The sequence below is a fragment of the Patagioenas fasciata genome, chromosome 3 (genome assembly GCF_037038585.1).
Source record: "Patagioenas fasciata isolate bPatFas1 chromosome 3, bPatFas1.hap1, whole genome shotgun sequence".
NCBI classification, from domain to species: Eukaryota; Metazoa; Chordata; class Aves; order Columbiformes; family Columbidae; genus Patagioenas; species Patagioenas fasciata.
The window spans coordinates 48,247,471-48,272,095 of NC_092522.1; the positions used below are offsets into that span (position 1 = coordinate 48,247,471).

Genomic DNA, 24,625 nt, shown 5'->3' on the forward strand with positions numbered 1-24,625 from the left:
AAATAAAATTGTTTCATTTGATTTCAATTTTCTTAACATAAAAAGCCTGTAACAACTGAAACAAATAAACCAGAACATCTTACATGTTCTGTTTTAAATGGAACTGAGCAGTAAGATGTGCTGAATATAGGAAAAAAGTGTACTCAAAATCCCTGGTGCAGTACTAGCAATCTTGGAAACCATTAGCATGTTTGTAATTGTGTTTTCTCACATAAAGCATGTTTTGCTTTAGCCTTTAATTGCTATTACTTCCAATAGTGTTTTTTTGTGCTGCTGGCTTTTTCTGCCTGTACATCTGAATTGTTGCTCCTGTGAAGGAGGTCAGGGTACATTAAGCGTTTTGGAGAAAGTATCTCTGAAAAAATAAATGCTGATAGAGAAGGTGGGATATTTTAGTGAAAAGTTTTATGTTTAGGCTCGGTTTGTGGGGTTTTTTTGTGTTGTGTGTGTGAACAATGAGAAGAGAAAGTAATCGTAAACCAGTTTTTACACTAGAATAAAATTCTGTTTTCAAAGTACTGTTTCCACAATAGTTTGAAGCTCCCATAGCGTGAAGTAAAATGGATAAGCATTTTTTTAAGGACTGGAAGAATCATTTCAGTTGAACTCGCTTTTCTTTAAATCGTAATTTTCTTCCTCATGCTACTGAATAAGAGAAGAGCACAAATGGCAAGACAATTTCTTCAGGTATTTTAAAATTCACAGCAGAAGGGTGTAGAAGTGGGAGACTATCCTCACTAAACTGCTCCTGATCTTAATTGTTATGGAAATAATTAAAAGCAGCCTTCAAATAGAAGTGATTTATTTTTTCCTTGGCTCATAGATTGCTGGAGGAGGTAGAGAGAGGCTGAAACAGTAGGTGAAGAATGAGGAAAGGTGGAGAACACTTGAGTACAAGGTGTGGGGTTGAAGTGTGTCCCTCTGGTCAGCCATAGATGACTTTTAAGGAAGCAGCTGTCAGTCAGAGCTCTGCTTTCTGTTCATTCCCCAGGAAGCTGTTTTCTTCACCTCTTCTTTGAAGTGGGAATATTGGCACCCACATGCTTTATCTTGCTTTCAAATTATTTCATTTAACCATAATGCTCTGGTTTTTGGTTTGTTTCTACTCTCACCCTGAAAACTGATAAAGTCAATTCAAATCCTAATGGGGTTACTTGGGACTAAGCTGATAGAAACTACTGTTCTGAGCCTTTTGAAGAGAAGATCGTAGGGAGTTGTGGATATGCTATAACAAAATTGCACCTAATTGCCACTAGCCCAGCTGATATATAGCAATAATAGAAAAACGCTCATAGCTGAGCTGACCACAGTAAAACCTTGCAGTTATGAGATGTTATGAAACCTAAAACCTGATCTTCCAATAAAACGTTCATGGCCTTCAACCTTGTTGGCAATAAATGAAAAAAATTGTTTAGAATGCATTTTTTTTCTTGAACTGTAATGACATAATTTCTACTCTAATACATTCCTCCTCCCACATACAGTCTTTCATTTTACAGTAGAACTTTCCATGCCTTTCACTGGTGTTCTGCTCTGTCTCCCACACCCCTCTGCTGACTTGCCATTACCCACTTGTGGAACAAAAAAATCGCTTCTTGTTGTTTCAAAAGCGTGGGCCTGCGATACAACAGCATAACTCACTTAAGCCCTGGGTGTTTTGGTGTTGTTTGTCTCTCCAGAGGCTGGAGGCAGCATGTACCTCCTGGTGATGAACAGCTGGCTGTCAGCTCCCCAGTACCTTCTGCCAGGAAGCGTGTGCTCAGATGTGGCTCCTGCCTGGGAGGTGTCACGTTTGCTGGAGCCAGGAGGACATGTTTGCAGCCCCTGAGCAGGCCAGTGACACAGGTTGCACCTCGACCACTGGCAGATTAAATTATTTTTGAAGCTATGAGTTTGATGTAACTTGTAGAGGATGTAATGTAGGAGATCTCAGAGTGTTGGTGTGTGTTTGTTTTTTTCTCTTTTGTTTTTAAATTCTTTCCTGTGATAGCATGTCCTTTCAATAAAAGAATATATGGTAGTATGTTGTTTTTTTAAAAAATCCATGGAGAATATTTTGCCCTTTGAAGCCAGTTAGACTTTCAATGATTTTCTGTCTCATCACTTAGAGTAAATAATTGCAAGAGGTTCCAAAGATGAGGAAGCCCGTATATGGTTCACAAAGATAATGGGATCTTTTTGTTTGTTCAATGGATTTTTAAATGCCTGAACAGTTTTCACGATACAAAACTTGGCACTTTTCTGTTTGATACCCACAGGATTAGCACACTTTATCACATGGATGAAATATTAAACTAAATAAGTAATCTGACAGGTATGATGGTGATGAAAGCCTCTTGAGCTCTGTATGTCATCAATATTTCAAATAATTTTGTCTTCTGTAGAATCAGGGGTGGGGGGTTTCTTGTTTTCTTCTTTTAACATCTTGCCTGACACATACAGGTGGTATGTAAACTCGGGAGGTTATTCATAAATTTAATCATAACCCAGATATCCTTGACAGAGATTTTTTGTTCCTTCACTTTTTTTCCTCTCTTCTATGTGACTACCATAGCCACTGGTATATTTTAACAATATTTTTATAACCAAAGATGAGACATTTTTAAAACTTACAAACTACTAGCACATGGATAAAGTAAGTTAATAAATATGCCATTATCTTAAAAGAAGGATCAATAATGTTCACATTTAAGAGGTAACAAGGTGTAAGGTTATGTTTTATGGGAAGTTAATATACTAAAAGCAGTTTCTCTCCACAAACTGATGTGCTGTAGAATACATCCTCTTTTGTTTAGCTGTCCATATTTATGTACAGTGTATAAAAAGTGGATATTTGTTACCTTCATGATGCTCTTAAATGGAGAGTGAGAAGACCAAGTGAATGAGCACACATGTGGAATAAGAAAATACTTAAGAATACCCTTCATATGTACAAAATGCTCTCAATTTTTTGTTATATTAGAAGAATTGTTCATCTAAAAAAAAAAACAAAACACTTCAAGTTTTGTGTTTAGATATTATGCTCTGTACAAGATGAAATTAGTGTATTTTTTTTCTTATATCAGAAGAATCCCCTTCAGCTCTTTCCTGGCTGCTCTTTGACTAGTATAGATGGGAGTGCAGATCTGTATTTTGTGATCATTGATATTTTGAGTAGAATGTTTGAAAATTTGTAGTCTATATTAAGCAAACCCCAAGGTTCCTTTGTATTTCTTTCCATATTTTCTTTTCAAGGCTACATTTCCATTATTATATTGGGAGCAATTTATGACAAAATGATGACCATTTGTATAGGAGTTCACAAGTGAGTAACCAGTCTGAATGCCTTAGCCTTGTGCCCCTAACAGAACAATAAAGATGTGTCTGGAACTTAGTGCTATCTTTTGTGGTTGAGTGATATATGAGAAAAATGAAAAACTTGCTAAGTGAGCCTCTTTTTGTACAAAACTGTCATTGAGCTGCTCAGCTGATAGAGACTCTTTCCAGCTGTCGCTTTCAGTACAAAAGAGACAAAGCCTGTGCCTGGACTTACTCCTGCTTTCCTAGTCTGATTTTCATCTAAAGTCAAGTCTGATGCCTGCAAGGTTATTGACCACTTGTCCCATCAGATTGCCAAGGTCTAGAATTCTGACTTTTCTGTGTTTTGTAAGTTCATCGCCAGTTTTTAAAGTATCTTTGTTTTAATAATCAACACTAGATACTGGTTTTGTCTAGTTGTGAGGCATAAAATAATTGTCAAACACAAATATGCTGCTCTTTTCATACTCCAGAATATATTAGATGATCTTTTCTTTTTGTCCATACATCTCAGAAGTATGTTAACTTGAAAATACTTTTGGTTTCAGCAAAAAGCAGCTGTGTACCTATTTTACTCTTGGAAGTATGAGCTGCTTAAAAATCCCGTAGCTGTTAATCACGACTGCAACAAGAAATACTAATCCCTTTGTGGGAAGGGAGAAGAAGGTCTGAGTGGTGTTTAGGGTATTTGTGATAGCTGCAAAGTGTACTGCAGTTCTACAGTGGTCTCAAGCCTTTTTTTTTTTCCACTACTGCTCAGTCTTGATGTGCTGTTGTCTTGTCAAGACAGTCTCAGCATTGTAGATAAGTGGTAAGAATTTCTTGGGTAGAGTCTTCTACTAAGAAGAAATAAAACGAGAGTAAAGCTCCTGGGTGGAGGAGTGGGGAACTCTTTGCCAGACAGGAGAGCAGTGAGTGAATGGGGTGTATATATCTGCATGCCTGTGCACACATCTGAAACGGAGAAAGAGAAGTAAAATGTATCTGTGAGTGACTCTTGCATTGCCTGTTCCACATGTGCTAAAGAAGCAAAACACTCTCTGATCTGAAATAGAGCACTGTTTCTTTTTTGTTCTTTTGGTGATCTTGTTTTTGTAAGTCAGCAGGAGACAGGTTATCCTTGATCTGTAGTGGTATGATTTAGATATTTTTTTTTTTTTTTTTTGATTGTTGGATATCTATTTCTGGTGGAAATGCTACACTCCTCGACTGCTGGTTTTCATCACTCTCATGCTATTGTAGTTATTAGAATGGTATATCCTGTAGGTGTCATTCTTAATGGGTATAAATCTTTTTACCTCAGTAATGCACTTGTATAAATGTATGGTGGGACACACAGTTTCAAAATACCTAATAAATCAGTTGATCTTTTACTCCAACCTTCTTCCTAGTAGCAGTTAAAGCTTTATTATAGAAGAGTTTGCTTGGTTTAGTTTTGATTCAATGGTTGAGATAAAGGATGTGTCTTTAGAACTTTGGTAACACTGAAAGTTTGTTTCAGCTCAGGCTAAATTCCTCTTAGTTACTTAACAACAGCACTGAAGATCAAGGTTTTGAATGAGTGAGGGAGACTTCTAAGGCAGAAGATGTGATGTGGGATGGTGCCAAAGCTATTCAGCTCTGCTCAACCTGCATTAGCCAGCAGAAAGCATGAAGGTACAGAGCCTTGCTGTCTTTCTCAAATAAGATTGTCTGTAAAATGTTTGGGTATGAAAGATGGTGAGAAACTTTGTCCTTTTAAGTCCCAATTGAGGTACACAAACCTCATTACTTTAATTTGCGTTCTCTCCTATTAATGGACTAGGAGCATGAACCTTATGTTAGAGCTGCTATAACTAATGTTTGGGGAAAAAAAGTACAACCCGTGAGTTATAAAACACATATTTGCATTTTGTTTCATGGAAAACTTATTTGAATATGTTGAGCTATGTTATCGGAATATAATTTCCTAATTTTGTATTTACATTTATTTTGAAGCTCTTAAATAAGTATGTCCAAAACCTTCTTACTGTTGTTTTATTTAGAAGTAGGCTAGGTCATATCTGAATCATGTTGAAATCTATTAATTCTCAACTGGTGAAGTTCTAAATTGATATTGTAAATGACTGTTTAACACTGTCTTTATTTCTGTGATATGTGCTGATTTCCAAACTATGTGCAGAAACATGGGCAGTGTATTTATCTCTTGGACCATATTTTTTTTCCATGTGATAGGTGGCTGTTACTCCTGTTTCACAAATACTGAAGAGCTGTAACTGCTCCACAGTTAAGGGCACTTGTTTAAGTTCAGCAGCAGATGGCCTTTTTAAATGAACAAGCCCAGGGACTATCTTACTGAAGATGCAAGGAAAATTATTGTATATGGCACATGATAAAGTGAAACTGTTATCCCTGCTAATTATTCAGTAATTTTGATCTGTTGTATTTTTTTTCTTTTCCCCAGACAGTGAAGTCTATAAAAGTCTGACAAATACTGCTTTCACATATTTCTGGTACAGCAAACAAACCTTGCTCTTAGTAATTTTTTGCTTCACAGGAGGGAGGTTATTATCTGTACCTTTCCTCATTTCTCTTCTTGTGCAATAGTGCCTTTGGGATGCTTCTAGTTTGATTGGCAGGCTGGCGTATTTAAGTATGTCTGAAATAGAGATTGTGTTTTTCATTCGTAACTGCACAAACTATGCCATATTTCAAGTAAGTTACGTAAGCTTCATCTGCAACAATAATGGGTTTAAGATTTTTACCTGGAGATTTTGTACAATTAAAATTCTGTGGGTTTTTTTAATAGAAGAGAAAAAAAGACAGCTGTTGAACATAAATGGAAAAGTAATCAGAATGAGGCAGTCCTCACCAGAAACCAAGCTTTACATTTCTTCACTGACTCTTGTGTTTTGCCATTGGGTAAAGAACAAAGGCCTGGGAAGAAACAGTAGAGTGGTAATTGTAAGTGCCCATATGAAAAATGGTTGTGAATGAGCTGTCTCTGCAGCTGTATCAGGGAGATGGGGGAGATATGGGGCAAAAAGGAACAACAACCAAAAAGGAACAAAAAACCAAAACCAAACAAAACACAAAACCAAGAACTTCCCCTGCCTACCAACAGGGGATATCAATTATTTAGTAATGGTTCACAGAAACACTGGATGAGTGAAAGAGTGATGAGTAGTGATTTCTGTTCATGACAAACCTTCTTTGACTTCAGTGAAACTAGAATTGACATTTACCCAAAATCTGTCACCAAATAATGTTACTCTGTAGATATGGATTAATGGTATTTGGGGTACTGAAAGTGTTGAGCTGATTCCAGTTTAGTACCTCTGGACCTGAAAGAGGGATAACGGTCTTGTTGTTGTGTACTTATCAACTCAGATACTCCTCAAAAGTATCATCATAATTTCTTTATTTACTATTGTATATTTACCTTTTATACGCATCTGTTTTTGCATGTTGTGTGTGTTTGATCTGGCTTATTCCACTCTACTATTCCATCATGTAATTGAGTGTGGACCGTAAAAAGAAATGGTAGTAAATTGAGACTCATTCTTGGAATTAATTTGATGACCAATTATACTGGGTTTTGCCTTTGATATTCAAAGGGAAATGGGAGCCATTCAAATGCAATTCTAGACATTTTCAGACCTGTATCAGAGTTAAGGCTGAGAGAGGACTGTACAGAATTTTGCATAGGATTTTCATTCAAATGCATAAGTTTGTGTATGAAAAGCACTATGAGGTTACAATTGTGTTGAATTGAGAAATTATCAAATTGATTTCTGAATTGGCAAACAAGTTTCTTTAAGTTACTGGATATTTCAGTTGGAGAGCTGGATGGTATGTTAAAGATCTTGATTTATGTTAAATGAAGGTGCCATCACAGAAACACGGTGTCATGACTTGCACAATGAGAGTGCTGCAATGGATGGCTATCAACTCTATCCAGAAGGGACAGGCGAGGAAGAAGAGGAGGTGGGGTAGCCAGGTATGTGAGGGAATGTTTTGATTGTCTAGAGCTTGATGAGAGTGATAATAGGGTTGAGTGTTTATGAGTGAGATTCAGGGGGAAGGCCAACAAGGCGAGTATCCTGATGGGATTGTGCTGCAGACAACCCAACCAGAGAAACTGGGAGAAGTCTCATGATCGCTAGCCCTTGTTCATGTGGAGAACTTCAACTTACCAGTTGTCTGCTCTGAGCAGAAGGTTGGACTGTGTGACTTCCAGAAGTCTTTCTTAACCACTCCAAAACTTAAACTCATCCTCTAACTGACTTTTTTTTTAATCTGCTTTTCTGTGGATACCATCAATGATTTCTGTCTTGGTTACTAACTTTAGTTCCAGGCTGGTAACTCACCTTTATCATTACTGTTTTCAGCATTTACATTTACACAAGGTTACATTTTTTTGTGTTTAGGGTGTATGAAAAGCACTACAAATGTTGTCTTGCCGTACTCTGAAAATACAAGCAAGTTAAGAGCCCCTGTGTCTTTTGTTGTGGGGTGTGCTACTCAATTTTGCTGTGGTTATACCAGGCCACTCACATTTAAGCTGTATACGTCTTCATTTCTGTTATGAAGCTTGGCATAGTACAAACTAAAGAAAAAAAAGAATGTGAGGAATAAATGTAGAACTATTCCTGGCAGAGAAGGAATAAGTGACAAAGACAGACTATATCTGAAAGTGACTCTACTATCTATTCTATATTATCTACTGTATTTTCTATAATTTGTGGCCCAAGCGTGATATTTTGTGATGCCAGAATTGGTACTGTTTCATGCCCTCTTTGTGGTCTTGATGTTTACATACTTTTGCTATGTAGTCAAAATGAGATGTTGCAAAGGCAGAAAAAAAATATCCCTGGAGCTGAACATTGTTTCATAGAAGAAGAATAAAAAAAGATGGGAATGAAGATGGTTTTCACATTAGGTATATGAATGGCTGTGTGTGAAGTGGCATGTTGAGAACAAATATTTTGTTTATTGCCTTTTATTAAAAGAATCATTACGTTCCCTATTAATTGCCAATATATTGTAGGTAAAAAGACATCTAGTGAAATGATGGGGCAATGTGGTATGTTCTGTTCATTTCTGACTAAATAATTTGGGTATAATGCACGAACCCTTTCCCAGTTGAAAAAGTTCAAAAGGTAGAGCTGTCTCTAGCTTACATTTTCTGGTTTCGTAATGAAGAATATTCTTTACTTAAGGTGATAATCAAAACGTTAAGAAAAGTCTTCCATGTTAGAGCAGGACTGGTTGATTTTTCATATTCAGGATAAAGGTATAGTTACGTTTGAGTGTATTTAAGAAAATACGATAGCTTAAGGATAGACCTATTTGCACTGCGACTTATATTAGAGAGTTGAACCATAGTGTATATTGCAAAGAAACATAGAAGGTGGATGGGGCAAGTGCTCTTCATTATCTGTGTCAGAGAAAGGATCATCTAGAGTTACAGTTTGCTCAGCAGGTTCCATAAACATTTTTTCTCAGCAGTCAATCTGAGACTTAAGCAGACAAAAGCAGAATGGATATTGCTTTTCAAATTAGTACTGCTGTGTAATTAATTGCCCTTAATTAGCAAATCTTTCTTGAAGTATTCAGACTGTGGTGATGTAATTTGTTTTCCCAGGTAACTGATCACATAACAGGAGAATTCAGCTTGCTTTTAACAAGCTGCTTTTAACAAACTTCAAGTAATTACATGTTTGATTGAAAGTGTTTTGATTGAAACAGTGGTGGTCTGTCTGAAGACTCTCAAATTGTCTTGGGCCCACCTAGTCCTTCCAGCTTGCTGTTGCTTCAAGGTAGGAGATGGGTGTTTGGGCTGGGGGCTTTCTGGTGATTGAATGCAGTTCCCTGTGCTACACTTGTCTTGATGCTGAGAGCTTGGAAATGCCTCCACTGGGGAGGCACCTGTCCTTCGCTGCAGGCACAGGGACTGGCGTGTAGAACTGGGAACAGTGTTTACTGTGATGGTGAAATATCTCCAAACTGACCTGTAGCTGGTGATGTTAGGCCAGCCTGGATCAAATAAAGTGCCCCTTCCATAGAGAGGCAAATTTAACTTTGTGACAGTATTTTTATATTTAATATAATTTTGTATTGTGACTATTTGTGATAGATGTGCTGTGGTAGTGATAAAATTCCTGTTTTCCATGTAAACTGAGTGGTATGTGTAGCCTGTTATATGATTAGTGCACTCACCTGCTTGACTTCTTTTAGAATTTGAATTTTCCACACACTACTGGGCAATAGAGAATTATAGATCTTAGAGTGATGAATGTAATTCTTATTATAATGGATGCTGTTATTTTTGAAACTCACAAATAAGGGTACAAACTGAGGTGTCAGCCGTACTGAACCAACAGAGGTTATTTTTCATTGTGCTTATGCCTTTGGTACAGCAGTCCAAGAAAAAATCTGTAAACAAGGAATTCCAGTTTGTGTTTTAAATAGACATTGTAACATTGCAATCAGCATGTTCATTAAAAAAAGCTTGTCAAATAAGGGAAGTTTTGTGGGTTTTTTGTAGTCAGAGGTGGCCGGAATGTTGATTTGTATATGTTTACTTGGGCAGCATAAAATTGAGAAAGAACTTGAAATGGATTTAGAAGGAAAACCCAGTTCACAAGTCAAAGTATAAAAGAATTATGGTGTCCCAAGCCAGGGAGTTTACAATTTCTAAAGCAAAGATACAGCCTTGTATAGCTTACATGTAGGGTCTTGAAAAAACACTTGTGTTGTTATAGCAGTAGTTACACAGAAAGACAGAGGGTTGAGTTTGGGGAGAACTGAAACACAATAGAAAACAAGTGAATGCCCGATCAGGGATATCTGTTATTTTCTTGAGTCCATGCTTTTGTTATATTTCACTTTCTAAGTCTTGGTGCCTTTTGTTTTTCTGTCTCGTTATACACAGCTAAGAGGGGCAAAAATACATTGTCAATCTTGTTTATGGCTTATTTTTTGTATATCTTTGCTTTGTTTCACAGTAAAGCATGCTCCTGCTTCCTGAACCACATTGTTTTCCATTTCTCAGTCTGTATTTCCAGAAGAAGCAGTGTGTTTTCTCTCTGAAATGAAGAATTACAATAGATTTCATGTGTGAAACACCTGCACAGTAGGAAGTGAAACAGAACTTTTTAGCTCTCACTGTTTTATGGCAAGATTTCTGTTGCCTTTCCTTCCTGTAAACAAAAGGAGTCACTTAGAGAGTGGGAAATAGGGTGTTTACAGGATATTTTCTGTATGAAAGGAAGGAAAAGTGCCTTTCCAGAGATCAGCCTATTGTGTTGACAATATTGAAAATTATTGGAGTTAAACTGAGTTTAGTGTTTGGAGGGAAATAAACAGCAAAATACATGTAATCACTTCAGTCTTGACCCTGAGAAGTCCTAGATGCCCCCATTAGTTGCTGAAATCAAAGCAGGAGTTAGGACATCAAGTATTTGTAACTTTTGATCTTTGTAAAAACTTGAGCAGATATAGACTACACTTCAAAGTAAAAGACAAGAGTTTATGATGTGTGGCTTTTATTTAAAAACAAGGACTTTTGGTACTTTTAATTACTGGTTCAAATTACTTTTGCATACTTGTCTTCCAGCTGACTGTCTTTGAAATACAGTTGTCTTTGCTGGCAAAATTTCATAATTTGATTTTTTCATGAAAGTAACGGTTTCAAATGTACATGTAGAGCGTACATATTATCAAAGTTCTGCTTCACCTGTGAAATGTATTAACTATAACTCTGTTGTGAATCAGGATATCTTATTCTTGCCTGTGTTATAAAACTAATTTGTCTGGATACTATTTGATTTTCATTTATCTTTTGTAGCACCGGCAAGAACCTTTAGCACCAGCAAAAATTGTGGATAAGGTATTTAAATTCTACTTAAGCATTTTACAATAATCTGGCTTTCTTGAAACCTTGGATATATATATCTGACAGAACAGATGACAGCTTTGCTATTAAAACTTAGAAAAAGAGAGAAAAATATGCATACAATATCACTTGCCACTAGCTGTATCTATTTTATCTGCAGTTCTTTAGTCATGCTTGAAAATGGAAATTTATTGTAGCAGTTTTTATCATTTCTTTGCTCCATATATTAGAAGTAGTTACTCTTTCTTGGTATTCAAGTATTAATTGTAAGCGTGGAAATGAAGAAAGTAAAAGTTCTTCGTTGCTTGAAATATATTGAACTCCACTTTGAGTTTCAAAATAGGTACTTAAATACAAAAAGCCTTAACAGCAGTGTTCCCTGTTACAGAACTAATTTTTTTTCCTGCATGATGGATCCAATTCCTCGCACAGAATATTTCAGTCTAACTTGACTAATAACACAGGAGTGTGTATGTGTCAATGGCAACTGAGAGTGATTGATATTAAGAAATTTCTTGCTGAATGGAGCATGTGCCCTGTCTTTGTCCTTAGAGAAGAAATAGAATGGTTCCTTTGCTTGTGTTTTTGTATTCTGCTGGGCCAGAAGTGTCTGTCTGCTTTTTAACTTTTTCTCTGTAGTTTTTAATTCTTTCTTCATTCTAGGTAGAGTGTTACCAAAAGAGCTACTGCAGTCGTGAATGAGATTTTGTCTAGGTGTGGAAGAAAACATAAGATTTCTTCTTAGAAGTTTGGAGTCTTGAAAAAACAAATGCCAATAGTACCCTACAACCTAGGCCAAATGGCTCAGCAGGGCATTGGCTGGTCTTTGTGGTGCTATGTGGAATTTATTTTGCTGGACTACTTATAATTTTGAACAGAATATTTTTTTTAAAGTGAATGTGATCTCAGGTGTAATTACATTCTTGCCCAGAGTATTCTTAATGAGGTAACTAGTAGGTTTAGATTTCACTTGTAATAAATTATTTCCTTATGTCTTGCAAATGTAATAAATCGTGCTTCCTCTTGTGTGTGGGGGAGTTTGAATCAAACTTTCCTCATAGATTTGCTGAGCTTATCTTTCAGAAATTCAGTGCTGTTTCTTCCTTCCCAGTTCTGTTTCCCCTCAGATATCCCAGCAGAAATACGGCTCCTATACTAGGAGTTGAGCATGTCCAGGGTACATCAGACTTACTGTATAGATTGATTGCGTCAGGTTGATACTCTGGACGTTTGGAACTTGCTGTGGAGCTTATCTGTGCAGTGATCATCTGTACAGTGTGTCAGCACTGGGAAGCCTGCTGGGAACTGGCCTCTCCTGACTGGGATGCTGCATGTTCCTTCTGGAATCAGTTTCTTCTGCAGAACTTTTTAGGTAGAGAAAGAAAACTTGCCTGGAGAAAATCAGATATCTGGTGCTGATATTATTTTATTTCTGCTTTTCCTATGATAAAAAATAGGAATAGAAAATATTAAAATATTGGACATAAGTAATACCAAAGATCAGGGAGAAAAATCATGTTTTTGTAGTTCAAAATGAGGTGCAGTGTATGGCAGGCAACAGTTGTGAATGTCTGACCTTTTGCCACACAGGAGTAGTAATAAGGATTTGCCTTCCTAATCTACTTAGGAATTACTTCTACCTGCGTTTCAGATATTTTCTTGTGTGAACTCTTCTTTCTTTGCCTTGTCACTGGCCAAGTTGGCTTCCTCAGTGACATTCCCTGTAGAAGCAAGACTCTAGTTTTAAGTTCCAGTGGACAATTAGGGGAAAAAAAATATTAACAGACCAGCACACAAAATGCATGTATTGCTTCCTGGAGAATAAAGCAACCCAGATGGGACTCTAAGAACAGTAAAAGATGGAATGTCCGGGAAAAACAGGTGTATGATAATGGCCTTAGGTACAGGAGTGTTATGGTGTCTAATACTACAAATAAGTTTTAAAGTACACTTAAGAAAATAGACATAATTCTCCTGATTTCCAATTTAGAATTTGTTAATTTATGTGAGTTTAAAGGGTGATACATTAAGTTTTGAGTGTGTGTGTGGTTTTTTTTTTTTTTCCGTTTGTAGATCTTCATGAGTGCAAGGGCAAGATGTTATGAAGAAAATTCTTAGAATGCTGGTCAACTGATGAATTGTTTTTAAAATACATTATTCTTTTTCTTTTAAATTATTTTTCCCCCTGATGCAGTGTTCTGCATAAGAAATTGGATTAAAAAATATGTGGACAAAGCCTGGTGTTTTCCCATTTGGCTGCCTCACAAAAGAATTACATAATCTTTTAAATCCTACTTTACTTGGTGGATCAGTTGATTCTGCTCTCCACTGCCATAAATAGGCAGTCTGGAAATGGTCTTTGAGACAGCTTGCTCTTCTAGTGATTTGCAATATATAAAGACTTTTTTTTTTTGGTGAGAAAGACAACGTTAATAATGATAATATTCTTATGAAATTACTTATAGAGAATGGAAACATGTTTCTTTTGGAAAATCAACCAGATTCCATAGCTATTCTAAAAAAAAAAAAAAAACAACAATTTTTGCAAATGCTTGCTTTTCATAGATTTACTTTTCTTATTTCCCTATTTGTGCTGAGTAATGGCTGATATTTCCTCTTATTCAGGCAACCTGCCAAGTTACAGATTTCAAAAAAAAAAAAAGACTGAACTTCACTTGTTTGCTGAGCCATATAAATGATTCTCTTATGCTCAAGCTCTAGGTTATAACTACACAGGGAAGCTTTTGCTAACGTGAGCATACTGGTAAAAGTAGACTTAAGTGGCTGCCTAGTTTTGATTAGGCCTAAAATGAGGATAACAGTAAACTGTCCTGCATTCAGTCTCTATGGGCTTTTTTGTTTATGTTGCTGGTGTCTATAATAGATTTGCAGCTGATTTAGGATTTTGAGGCTTTGTGTTGTTTTCCATTGTATGCAGTATTCTGTAAAATTGTAGAATTATTTTATCCCTATGGTGGTGATCTACTACAGGAAATAACATCTGTTCCTCCTGTGTGTGCTTTCTTTTTCCTTTCTTTCAATATGAATGTAACATTGTGTATTTTGAAGCTAGACTTCACTATCTGAGGTCATGCTAAGCTGAACTCTCTTTGAAACTGTGTTAGCACAGATATAAAATAGAAAGCCAAATTGCCTTATTGGTACATGATAGTTTTATGTTCTATATCTCTATATGTTGATCCAACAGACCTGAAATATTTTTATTTCACATATACTTTTATTTTGCTTCATTCATAAGTACTAGTATTTCCCTGTTTGAAGGTGAGTTTTCTGTAGTTCAGTTGCCTTTGTTAATGTTTCAACAATTTTAATTTCTTTTTTGTCTATCAAATTTAAAGTTTCCAGTGTTACTTCATTTGCTGTAAGTCATCCCACAGATTCTCATAGAATGTTTCTGAAATTCTGGATGAACTATTATCTTCCCTCAAAACGTTTTATGGAACTTCATGAATTTTTCTCATACTTGTAGTTGAAAATATTATTAAGCTACTTGCTTTTTATATTATGGTTCTGTGAAGCCTTTATCATGACCTTTGAAACAGAGCCATAATCAAACAGTATGATGGTTGAGCAGCTACTGGTTCATGACTTCTTCCCCTAGCAAAGCTTTTTTCCAGTTATTGCCAGGACCTTACACAGTGTTGTGGTTTAACCTGGCAGATAGCTAAACACCACACACAGCCATTCACTCACCCCACTCTGCCCAGTGAGATGGAGGAGAGAACTGGAAAAAAATATAAACTTTGTGAGTTAAGATAAAGACAGCTTAATAGGACAGAAAGGGAAAGTAATAATCGAATTTGTAAAAAAAAGTGATGCACAATGCAATTGCTCACCACCTGTCAACTGATACCCAGACAGTTTCTGAGCAGTGGTACCCTAGCTAATTTTAGCCTAGTCTATATACTCTTTGGCCTGGGTGTCTATTAGGTTGTTTTGGAAATGAATCTCATTGTCTGACTCAGTTCTTTCTGAGGTGCCATGTTGCCACAAGACTTGTTTTTCAAGGCCCAGAATAGTGTTCTGGGTGGTGACACAGGACACAGCATATGTTTCCAGCCATCCCATGGCTGCTTTCACCATTGTAAGCACATGGTGCTTGCCTTGGTGTGTTATACCAAGTCAGGCATTGCTTAGCAAACAACCAAAACATCAGTGTATTATCAAAATTCTTCTCACACTAAATCTGAAACACAGCACTATACCACTACTAGGAAGAAAATTTAACTCTACCCCAGCCAAAACCAGGACACACAGATAGTAATGCAACATGTACACATGGTCTGTGTTACACTACGCTGAATTTTAAAGCCATTGAATTGTTCTTGATATTTTATTTTCATGTATAAATCAGTAGATTCTCATTTTACACAAGCGTTCGTTGAAGACTGGTTGGTTTTACTTATGCCTCAGTATCATAAGCGGACATGTTCACCTAAAACCAAAAAAAGCTCAACCCTTTCTCCTTTGACTTGCAGGTATCTCTATTTTACTGATATTGAGGAAAAAAGTGACAAGTTGGTATCCTTTGGGAATCCTTCTAGCCAAAGGTAAGAATAATTTCTAACCAGTCACAAATGTATTTTTAGTATTTATGTAGCATTACCCTACCTTCTAAATGAAATGGCAGTTGTGCTGCCACCTTTCTTCGTGCTTGACATCTCACAAACTGAATTTCTTTGGGATGTTTAAAGCATCTTAACAAACCCATAAGAGAATCATTTATATGGCCCAGCATACAAGTGAAGTTCAGTCTTTTTTTTTTTTTTTTAAATCTGTAACTTGACAGGTTGCCTCTCATTGATATTAAAGCATATGGTACAATCACTTTGAGGCAATGGTTATTATACAGCCGTTATTATACAGAGGGATGATTACATTTCTTAATGCATCGGATAAGCCAAAAATAAAATAATTTTGGTGGTCTGGATATTCTTAGCTTGGTCTTCCTCTGGAAAAGAGCTAATAGGACCATAAATGACACTAGCATAATATGTCCTTTGTGAAGGCTAATTAGGCTGCCTGTAGAAAATCCTGAGCCTACACTCGCCAAAAATCATGATCTCTTGATGTTTTTTTTGCAAAAGGAGTTAGAGGTGCAGTCATTCTTCTATGCAAAACCCTTGATCTAATCCAACTCAACTGCTTTATGGTTCTAGCATATGGCTCAGGTTCAGAAATACTTCGTGTTAGCTGAACACAATCTGTCATCTAATGAAGACACGCTCGCTGCAGCACAGTGAAGAAATGAATAATTTATTAGAGAATGAACACCTTCCTGTCCATGTGTCCATGCAGGTTTACTTCTGAATAAAACCCTCTCTTGTTCTCACTGAGCCAGGTATAGTCATGCAGGTCCCATGGCAGAGATCTACAGCATAGATGAGATATCTGAGAGGAAAAGCCAGCCAGGCACAGGAGACAGAGCAGACAGAGGACAGAATTTCTAATGGAAGCTGCTTGTGAAGTACCTGTGCCTACTGAAGACAAAGGACACCATCCCTGGAGGAATTCAAAAGATGTGTAGATGTGACACTTAGGCACATGGTTTACTGGTAGACTTGGCAGTGTTAGGTTAATGGTTGGACTTAATGATCTCAAAATTATTTTCCAACCAGAACAATTTTATGATTCTATGACAACTATCTTTCCAGGGTATTCTAGATGTTCCAAATTCAGGCTTGAAGATAATTTTTGCTTTATACATCATAGTACTCTACATGCAATTGCAGTTTGTTCGTTTTTTCCACTGCAGTAGTTTTCTGTCAGTATCTTATTGATGACACCCATAAAACTTTCAACTTTCCTTTCCAATTACATATTGTCTCCAGGAGAAAAAAAAACAAAAACAAAAAACAACCCAAAAACCTGAAAGAAGAATTGATTGGTTTTTAAATTTTATTTCAAATTTATTACGCATTCAGAGATTTGTGTGAAGTAAGATAGTTGCTTTTGGATTCCGTGCAGGTTTGTCAATCTATTCAAAGAATCACAGATTTAGGAGAATCTGAATGATTGACCTTCCTTGCCAGTGGCTTGGCATGGTTGGCTTATGCTTTGATGCAAGAAACAAAATTGAACTGTCTGTCCAGCCACCTGAGCCCCTCTGTGCTACAGCAGTTAAACTAGGTAGATGCTCAATAGCTACATGTTATCATTTATTAGGTTTTAAGTGACTTCGTTTGCTCACATCAACTTAATAGTTTCTTTCCCCTTCTCATCTAAGGTTGTTTTTCAATAAATGGTCTGTTCTGTAATATGAAATAAGATCACTGGCCTCCTCTGTTACTGAGCATGATGAAGCTCTGCTATATTAATGGCAGTGTAGAACACACCTCTGAAAATATTACCCTCTACTTTTCATATGCACAGTGTGGCAGACTGAGAGGACGATATTGTAACGTATTTTGTATTATATGTTGCCAAGAATACCTGCATTTGAATAATGGTAATTATGTAGTGAAAGAGAACACTGCTAAATCTGGTCTAGTATTCTGTGATAACCACTTCTAGTATTGAATTTGCTTTATCTTTTGGCTGTATAGTTAGCTAAGACACAGTAGCTGTTTAAAAAAAATCTAGAAGAAGCTGAAAAAAGTATAACTTGTAATTATTTTTTGCTCTTTTTCTATGGTTTGAATTAATAGTAGTTGTAATACAATTTCTTCATTACGAGGGTGGGGAGGCACTGGAACTTCTGTTCCCAGAGAAGCTGTGGATGCCCCATCCCTGGCAGTGTTCAAGGCCAGGCTGGATGGGGCTTTGAGCAACCTGGTCTAGAGGAAGGTGGCCCTGCCCATGGCAGGGGAGTTGGAACTGCGTGATCTTTAAGATCCCATGCAATTCAGACCATTCTGTCGTTCTATGATGCTATAATAATGCTTTAAAAAGAATGACGATTATGGATGTCTAATCTTGCATGTGCTGATACATTTGTAGGAAAAGAGGAGAAATTGATGTGTATTTTCAAAGGAGAAAAAACCCTAGAACATATTGATAAATTCAATGAATTAAGAAGATTAAGGTCTCTTGCAGCTCTTCCTTAAGTTGTAGGGAAAATGCTCGGGCCATTTATTCCTTTGTTAATGAGCTTAGGTAGCAGGGTAATGGACATCAGAATTTTTTTCAGGCTGAGTTCATTGGGGGGGAAAGATTTAATGAGATTTTTGGAAGTATTTTTCAGGGTCAAAATGAATTATATGAAAGAGCCATCAGTGCTATGAATTTTGTGAAACTGACTATACTTTCATATTTTTACCTTGTCTATGGAATGTCTGAGGTTTTGTTTTCAGTAAATTTCAGTCTTAAAATATTGATAATATGATACAGCTGACCTCTTATATTTGGTCGTCTTTTATTTAGCCTGTCACATCCACTCCTATCTAAAAAATGTAGACAGCTTAAAAATAATCTCTTGCAGGCTGACCTGATCTGGTTATTAACCCAGCACTCTCTGAGCCCTGTCTATTTAGAAAGATGGTGAGGGGAGAAGAGGAGGCAAGGAACGAGGAAGAATCTAGTTGCAAAAATAGAAATCTCACAAGTACTCTGTTTATCTTTGTTAGTCCTCTAAGAAGTCATTCATTTGCTCTGAAGGATACTTTGTAGTTCTTACCTGTTAGACTTTTTGAAGTGTTTACTTTGTCTTTCCAACTCACTCCTGTCATTTAGCCCAGTAACCCGATTTGCTGCCTCATCAAATTCCTCCATATGAATGGAGGGTGGACTCTGTCACGCATGGCAGCCTGGCTGGGGTGGGGAAGGACGGATACAAAATTCTCCCAGATCCTCCACTTCATCTGTTGTCTGCTTGTATATGTTTTTTTTCCTCCCGTTTGCAATAAGATGAAACAGACAGTGATACGGGTGGAAAGTAATGTTATTTAAAAAAAAAAAAAGGAACATTTTCTTCTTGACATTTCTTGAGATTTCTGTCATCTTTCAGACCAGTGAAATTAGCTGCTCTGGGCAGTTTCAGGAAGGGCAGGGCTCCATGCCAGCAAATGCTGAGGATCAAAGGCCACAGCAATAAAGTCTTCTCAAAAATATAAACTAAATTTGTAAACATTTTTTGGTAGAAGTTATTTCTAAGAGAAGTAGGAACACATGGTTTCATTTCATGTACATTGTTACGAATATATACTGGCTGTCTTCCTAACAGAAAGGAGGAGTTCAGCTGTTTCTGTGTGTGACATCCTTCCTTTTGTCATTCGTCTCTTGGAGATTACAGAAAAGTGATCTTCTTTGTTGTTAATGATAATAACAGCTAATTATGTTTGGGTGACTGACAGATTAGATAGACTGCCTGTTTCTACTTCGCTTTCTTTATTTTTCGTTTGGCTCCAAAGCACAGCTCACAGATATTTACTTTATTTCTCTTACTTAGTGATCAATGTTCCTCTTGTATCATGTTTAGAAGCAGGATACAAATAATATTACTTTGATTTTTGACTCTTAATTGTTTTCATCTTTCTCTAAAGTAGGATTGTGTTTTAAGAGAACTTTTAGAAGTATTTTCCTCCTGATTTTAAAGCTGAGAATACACCTGTAAATTTCTTGGTTTATTCTCTGTGGCAAGTTTGGTTTTTTTTTTTTTTTTGACTCTAGAAGGTCAACATAGGCTGTATGCTCAATTCCAAACTATTTTCTAAGGAGCAGTTAGACTGATGTCGTAGTCTAGCCGTTTTCCTTTACATATGCTAATTATTAGGTTACATTTATTTGGCAGTTGGTAGCTCTGTCTGAGGAGGAGGAAGAATGTGGATGACAGCTGTATTCATTTCAGCTAACTGTCTCAATGGCATTTATGGTACTTTTAGATTTAGCAGGGTAATCTTGGGTCTCTCTTACTTTGTATTTGATATAGTTTGCCTTTTAAACAGTGTTCTTAAACTGCACAATAGAAATAAGTGTTTGAAATACTTTTTTTTTTTTTTTCTTGATGAGGTTAGTGTATGCAGCCATGACACATTTGAAGTTACTGGAGTGTGGTGTTACTGGATGAGGTAGAAGGAAACTTGTTCTGTCATAGGATTGTTACCACTATAATGAGTTGTTGGGATTGACATTTTGTATCAAGGTAATTAAGTGATGTAGCTAATAAATGAAAATGAAGGCTATTTTTAAATTTAAACTTTTTCTTTATTTGAGGAGGGCTAGCAGAGTGACTCTAAAGCAGTAACTGAAAATATAGAAATTGACAGACTGCATACTAAAATTATGTTGGAGTTGATGAGTATATTTTATGAAATAAGGTGATTTTTTTGTCTTGAACCTCCATGTTTATGTTCCTATTGCCCTTGTACTTGTTATTAAGCTCACACATGATAGTAAAATAGAATTATTCGTTAAGTGTGTGTGGCTTACTATGAGGTGTTGTGTGCGTGGCTTCTGGAACTATATGCTGAAATAGTTATTTCATTGTTGGAAGCCTCAAATTTCCTGGTTTGACAAAAGTGAACTAAAGCATAATTTGAAGCGAAATATTTTCCTCTGTCATGAACGTGACAGTTACCAGTGTAACAACTGCAAATCTACAGAAGGTATATGACCTAGTGAAGTTATACCTGTGGTGATTATTTCTGAAGCAAAAATTGGAAATGTAAGAGCATTTTGGTGCTGCTGTGATGCAAGATATAGTTAATAAGTTATTGCAGAGATACAGTTTGTTAGTTTCTAAAGTCATCATCCAAAAAAATTTAAATCTTCCTTATAGTTCAGGGAGATTAAAACTTAAAAGTTAGCTTTTAAATGAGAATGAGTATATGTAAGTATTTTAGAAGGATCCTGTAGAAACATAAACAAATACTCTGGATAGACATAAGGTGTTTTGTTCAGGGTCATGTGAGGTGTAGACCTTTCTGTAGTATACTATCAGAAATAAGGGTATCTTGAAGTATTAGGATAAAATGAGAGTTCCATCCCAGTAAAACCTCCATAATGTCTTGTTTCTCTTTTTTTTGTGAATATCCAGCTAAAGTGGATTATGTAGTATCAGTGCTTCACTCCTCTGTTTGATTTAAAAAAACCCACCACAAAATACACTAATTTTAAACTGTTAATTTGGTGCTAAATGAAATATGAATAAATCTTAACTAAACTGATTTTTTTTTTTTTTTTTTAAGTGCTTTTGCCAGAAAAATTGGTCCCTCATGCTACCCCTTCCAGTATGGGCCATAAGCTCAATGGGTGGGTCATGATGGGCTGCATTATATTGGGACATGCATTCTACTTAATAGCCTTCATTGCCCACATGCTCCCTTTTCTAGAGCTTTCTGGTACTCTTTCATTCTCTTTGTTTCACCAACTAATGCAATACTCTCCCCTGTCTTTTATGCCTTCCCTGAAAGAATTGTTGAACAGCTTCTTTTCCTTTTGCTTCAGCTAAGTCACAAGGTTATGCACACATTATCCACATGGTTACTAAAGAGAACTCAGCTCAGTTGTCACAGGCAAAGCTCCTGGCCCTACTGGTGCGTACATTTATATCTGCTATGTATTTTAGGCATATGTGTTCATGTGCTTCCTAACCTGAGTGATCAAGCAATCCAGTCTTTCTCAGGCCATGAATAGAAGGACTGCAAAACTGATTTGTTTTGGATGTTGTATAGAGAAACATAAGTTTAGTTAGAATCAATTGGTAGTGCTTAATTTAGCTGTCTAGTCCTACTAAATTATTTTCTCTAGCAGCTCTCTTTATACTTAATTTACTTACTTCTTTGTCCTTTCCTGTCCTTCTCCAAACTCCCTGCCTGGACTGGTAACATAAAACTTAAGTTTTCTAACTGACGGATTTTTTTTTTTTATTGCTCTGACTGACTTTTAAGTGTCAGCTTTGGCTAGAATACCTTACTGTCTCCTTTCAACCCCTGATACCCATTCTGATTTGCATGCAGGCAGCAGCTGCCGTTATTTTGTTTCAAGCTTTACCACCTTGATGCTCTATTGTTTTTACATGGTACATTTCCCTTAAGTATTTGGCCTGGCAACTGCCCAGCTGTGTTGGGCAAACTGCTCAGTGAAGATTTTGCTAAAATAATTTCTTCTTGTGTTTTCTTCTGTAGTTAGCAGAAGTAGAGCTAAGCGTGGTATAAAGAGATGTTTCTCAATTTATGTTTAAATTATAGAATGTTGTAAAATGACCTTGTTCCGTAGGAGGGAAGGAGGCCTTCCTGATATCCCATACCTCCTATGAAGCCTATCTGTATGATGGATTTGGGATGGGTGGTTGGTTTTGTTTGAGCACTTTTAAGTCTTGTGCTCCCTTACAAAGGCAGGATAGAAGTGTCTGTATGTATTCTATGGATGAAACTTTGCAGCGTATCATTTACACTTAATTTATTCCATAAGGTACATGCTACCTTCTTTATTCAGTTGTTATGGAACCTACTTATGAATTGAATCAAAGGACATCTGGTTTTGATGCTGATTCATGTTTAAAAAAAACCCAAATCTTTCAGTTGACCACATATGTGGTCTGTCAAATGGTGTTCATTCATTCTTTGGAAGCAAACATTTCCAGGAATGTGCTGCTTATGTGCCCATTGTCCAGATTCAGAATCTACTTTCATTGTCTTGTCTACAGTTAATTAGATTTTGATGACAGCAAGAATTGGGAAGCTATTTTTTTGTTGTTGTTGTTACATGAATATTCTGGTTTCTGAGTGTTTCTGTATTTGTTGAGGAAGAAGTGGAGAACTGCAGACTTCCTTCTAGATGCCTCCACTTCAGAGTAGCCGGTTGTTTGGTAGTTTAGGTATTTCACTGGAGTGTTGATTGCTGAGGTTGTTTTGTGGACTTATTGCAATAAGATCTGATTTACTTCCCTGTATCAAACAGAGAAGTGAGAATTTATTTCTTACTGGAATCTGACATTGCAACACAGCAGGAATACATAGTTATATTAATACGTGTTGTTTAGAAAACAAGCTGTATATTGGAGAGACTGTATTTATTATTTTATTTAATAAAAATTTTTTTTATAAAAACAAACGCCTCTACTGCTTCCCCCACAATGAAAAAACCAAACCCCAAAAAACCCACAAACCACCAAACAACCCCAAACAAACCAAAATCCAAACAGACAAGGTGGGTGGTCAAGAAACACTACCACCAAAAAACAAACTCCAATTCAGTTCCTTCTCAGAGTATTTCAGGGTAGGAAGAAGTTTCCTGTGTTGTACTGTATGGCCGCTCTGGATAATTCTTTTCTGTATTTGTACTTCAGTTCTGCAATTTTTCACAAAGCTGCTTTTCTCCAGTAGACTCAGAATTTTTATGTTAATGTGTACTCTTTCCCCAGTCACTTCACAGTGTTACTGGGGTTCAATGGAGTTCAATGGAAATAATGCCTCTCTTGTTTAGCTTAAGCACAATACACTACTATAGTAGTTTTATCCAACTTTTTTTATCTGCAAAGCTATTTGCATGGTGTATTGAATTCTGTCTCATTTTAATGTGGAGTCATTTGTGTGTGTAGGAACAATGGATTGTATATCAGTAAATGGCAGTCAGGTTTTTTTTGTTTGAATAATGTATATTTTCTTTCTAACTTAGTTTTAAATGCTGTTGCTGATGCCTGCTTTAAAAATCAGGTTTGTTTAAAATATATTAAAAATTAAGATATTCAGCAAATACTCATTAAAGTTATACCTTGTTTGAGCACCAAGTATGAACTGTTGCATTAAGATGACCGGTTTATTTTCTTTCGCAGCTTTTAATTGCCTTTGCCTAACTAGAAAGTCAGTTCTAATAACTCTTTAAGGCAGCATTAATCTACTGATATGTCGTTAAAAAGATAACTAACTTAAGTAGTTGGGAGGGCATTAGATGGACAAATCACTTTATGTCCAGATGAGTAGACAGGTGTGCCTGACAGCACATGGCCTTTACAGCTGGCGTGGTGTCAGCTGCTTGTACAGATTTGTGAGGAAATTTATGTTCCTGGAGAAAACACAGTGGTAAAGAATACTCCTTCCTAATATTCTCCTTTGAGTGGTTCCTACACACAACAAGATTACCTCTTATGTCCAGTCAGTACTAAATGGAGTTCATTCAGATTAGAGACACTTTCATCTGAAATTTGGGAGGGTGGGGGGATGGAGTGAAACAAGGCAAATGAGAAAGGGTCAATGTTTTACGTAGAAAATGTGACTATTGATTTGATCTTAATATTCTGCAAAGACTAACAAATCGGTCTGCTACTTCTTGCTATGACTAATTCTGTTAGTTCTATCTAACTGGCATTTATTGACAAGGAATAATATTTGGCTTAATTTCAAATATTTTAGGACTTCCACAGTGATTGTTAGAATGGAAGAAATGATTGGTTCATGAGTTGATAGGCCTTTATTTCTTTCATTAAGAGTTTTATTGATAAGTGTAGAGAGCTCCACTTATATTTAATCAGGGGAAGAGTTGTTTTGACTG

General features: G+C 36.5%; 1 protein-coding gene across 6 annotated transcripts in view; it reads left to right on the top strand.

Annotated features, from left to right (window-relative positions):
- Positions 1-24,625, top strand: part of SIPA1L2 (signal induced proliferation associated 1 like 2) — a 140,525-nt gene that overhangs the window by 14,036 nt on the left and 101,864 nt on the right. For 5 of the 6 annotated variants that reach the window (XM_071806301.1, XM_071806303.1, XM_071806304.1 and 2 more), the window contains exon 2: positions 15,676-15,747. The exons of the other annotated variant lie outside the window; for it this stretch is intronic. The gene's annotated coding sequence lies outside the window, so the exon portion shown is untranslated. The remainder of the gene's footprint in view (positions 1-15,675; positions 15,748-24,625) is intronic. 6 annotated transcript variants of the gene reach the window in all.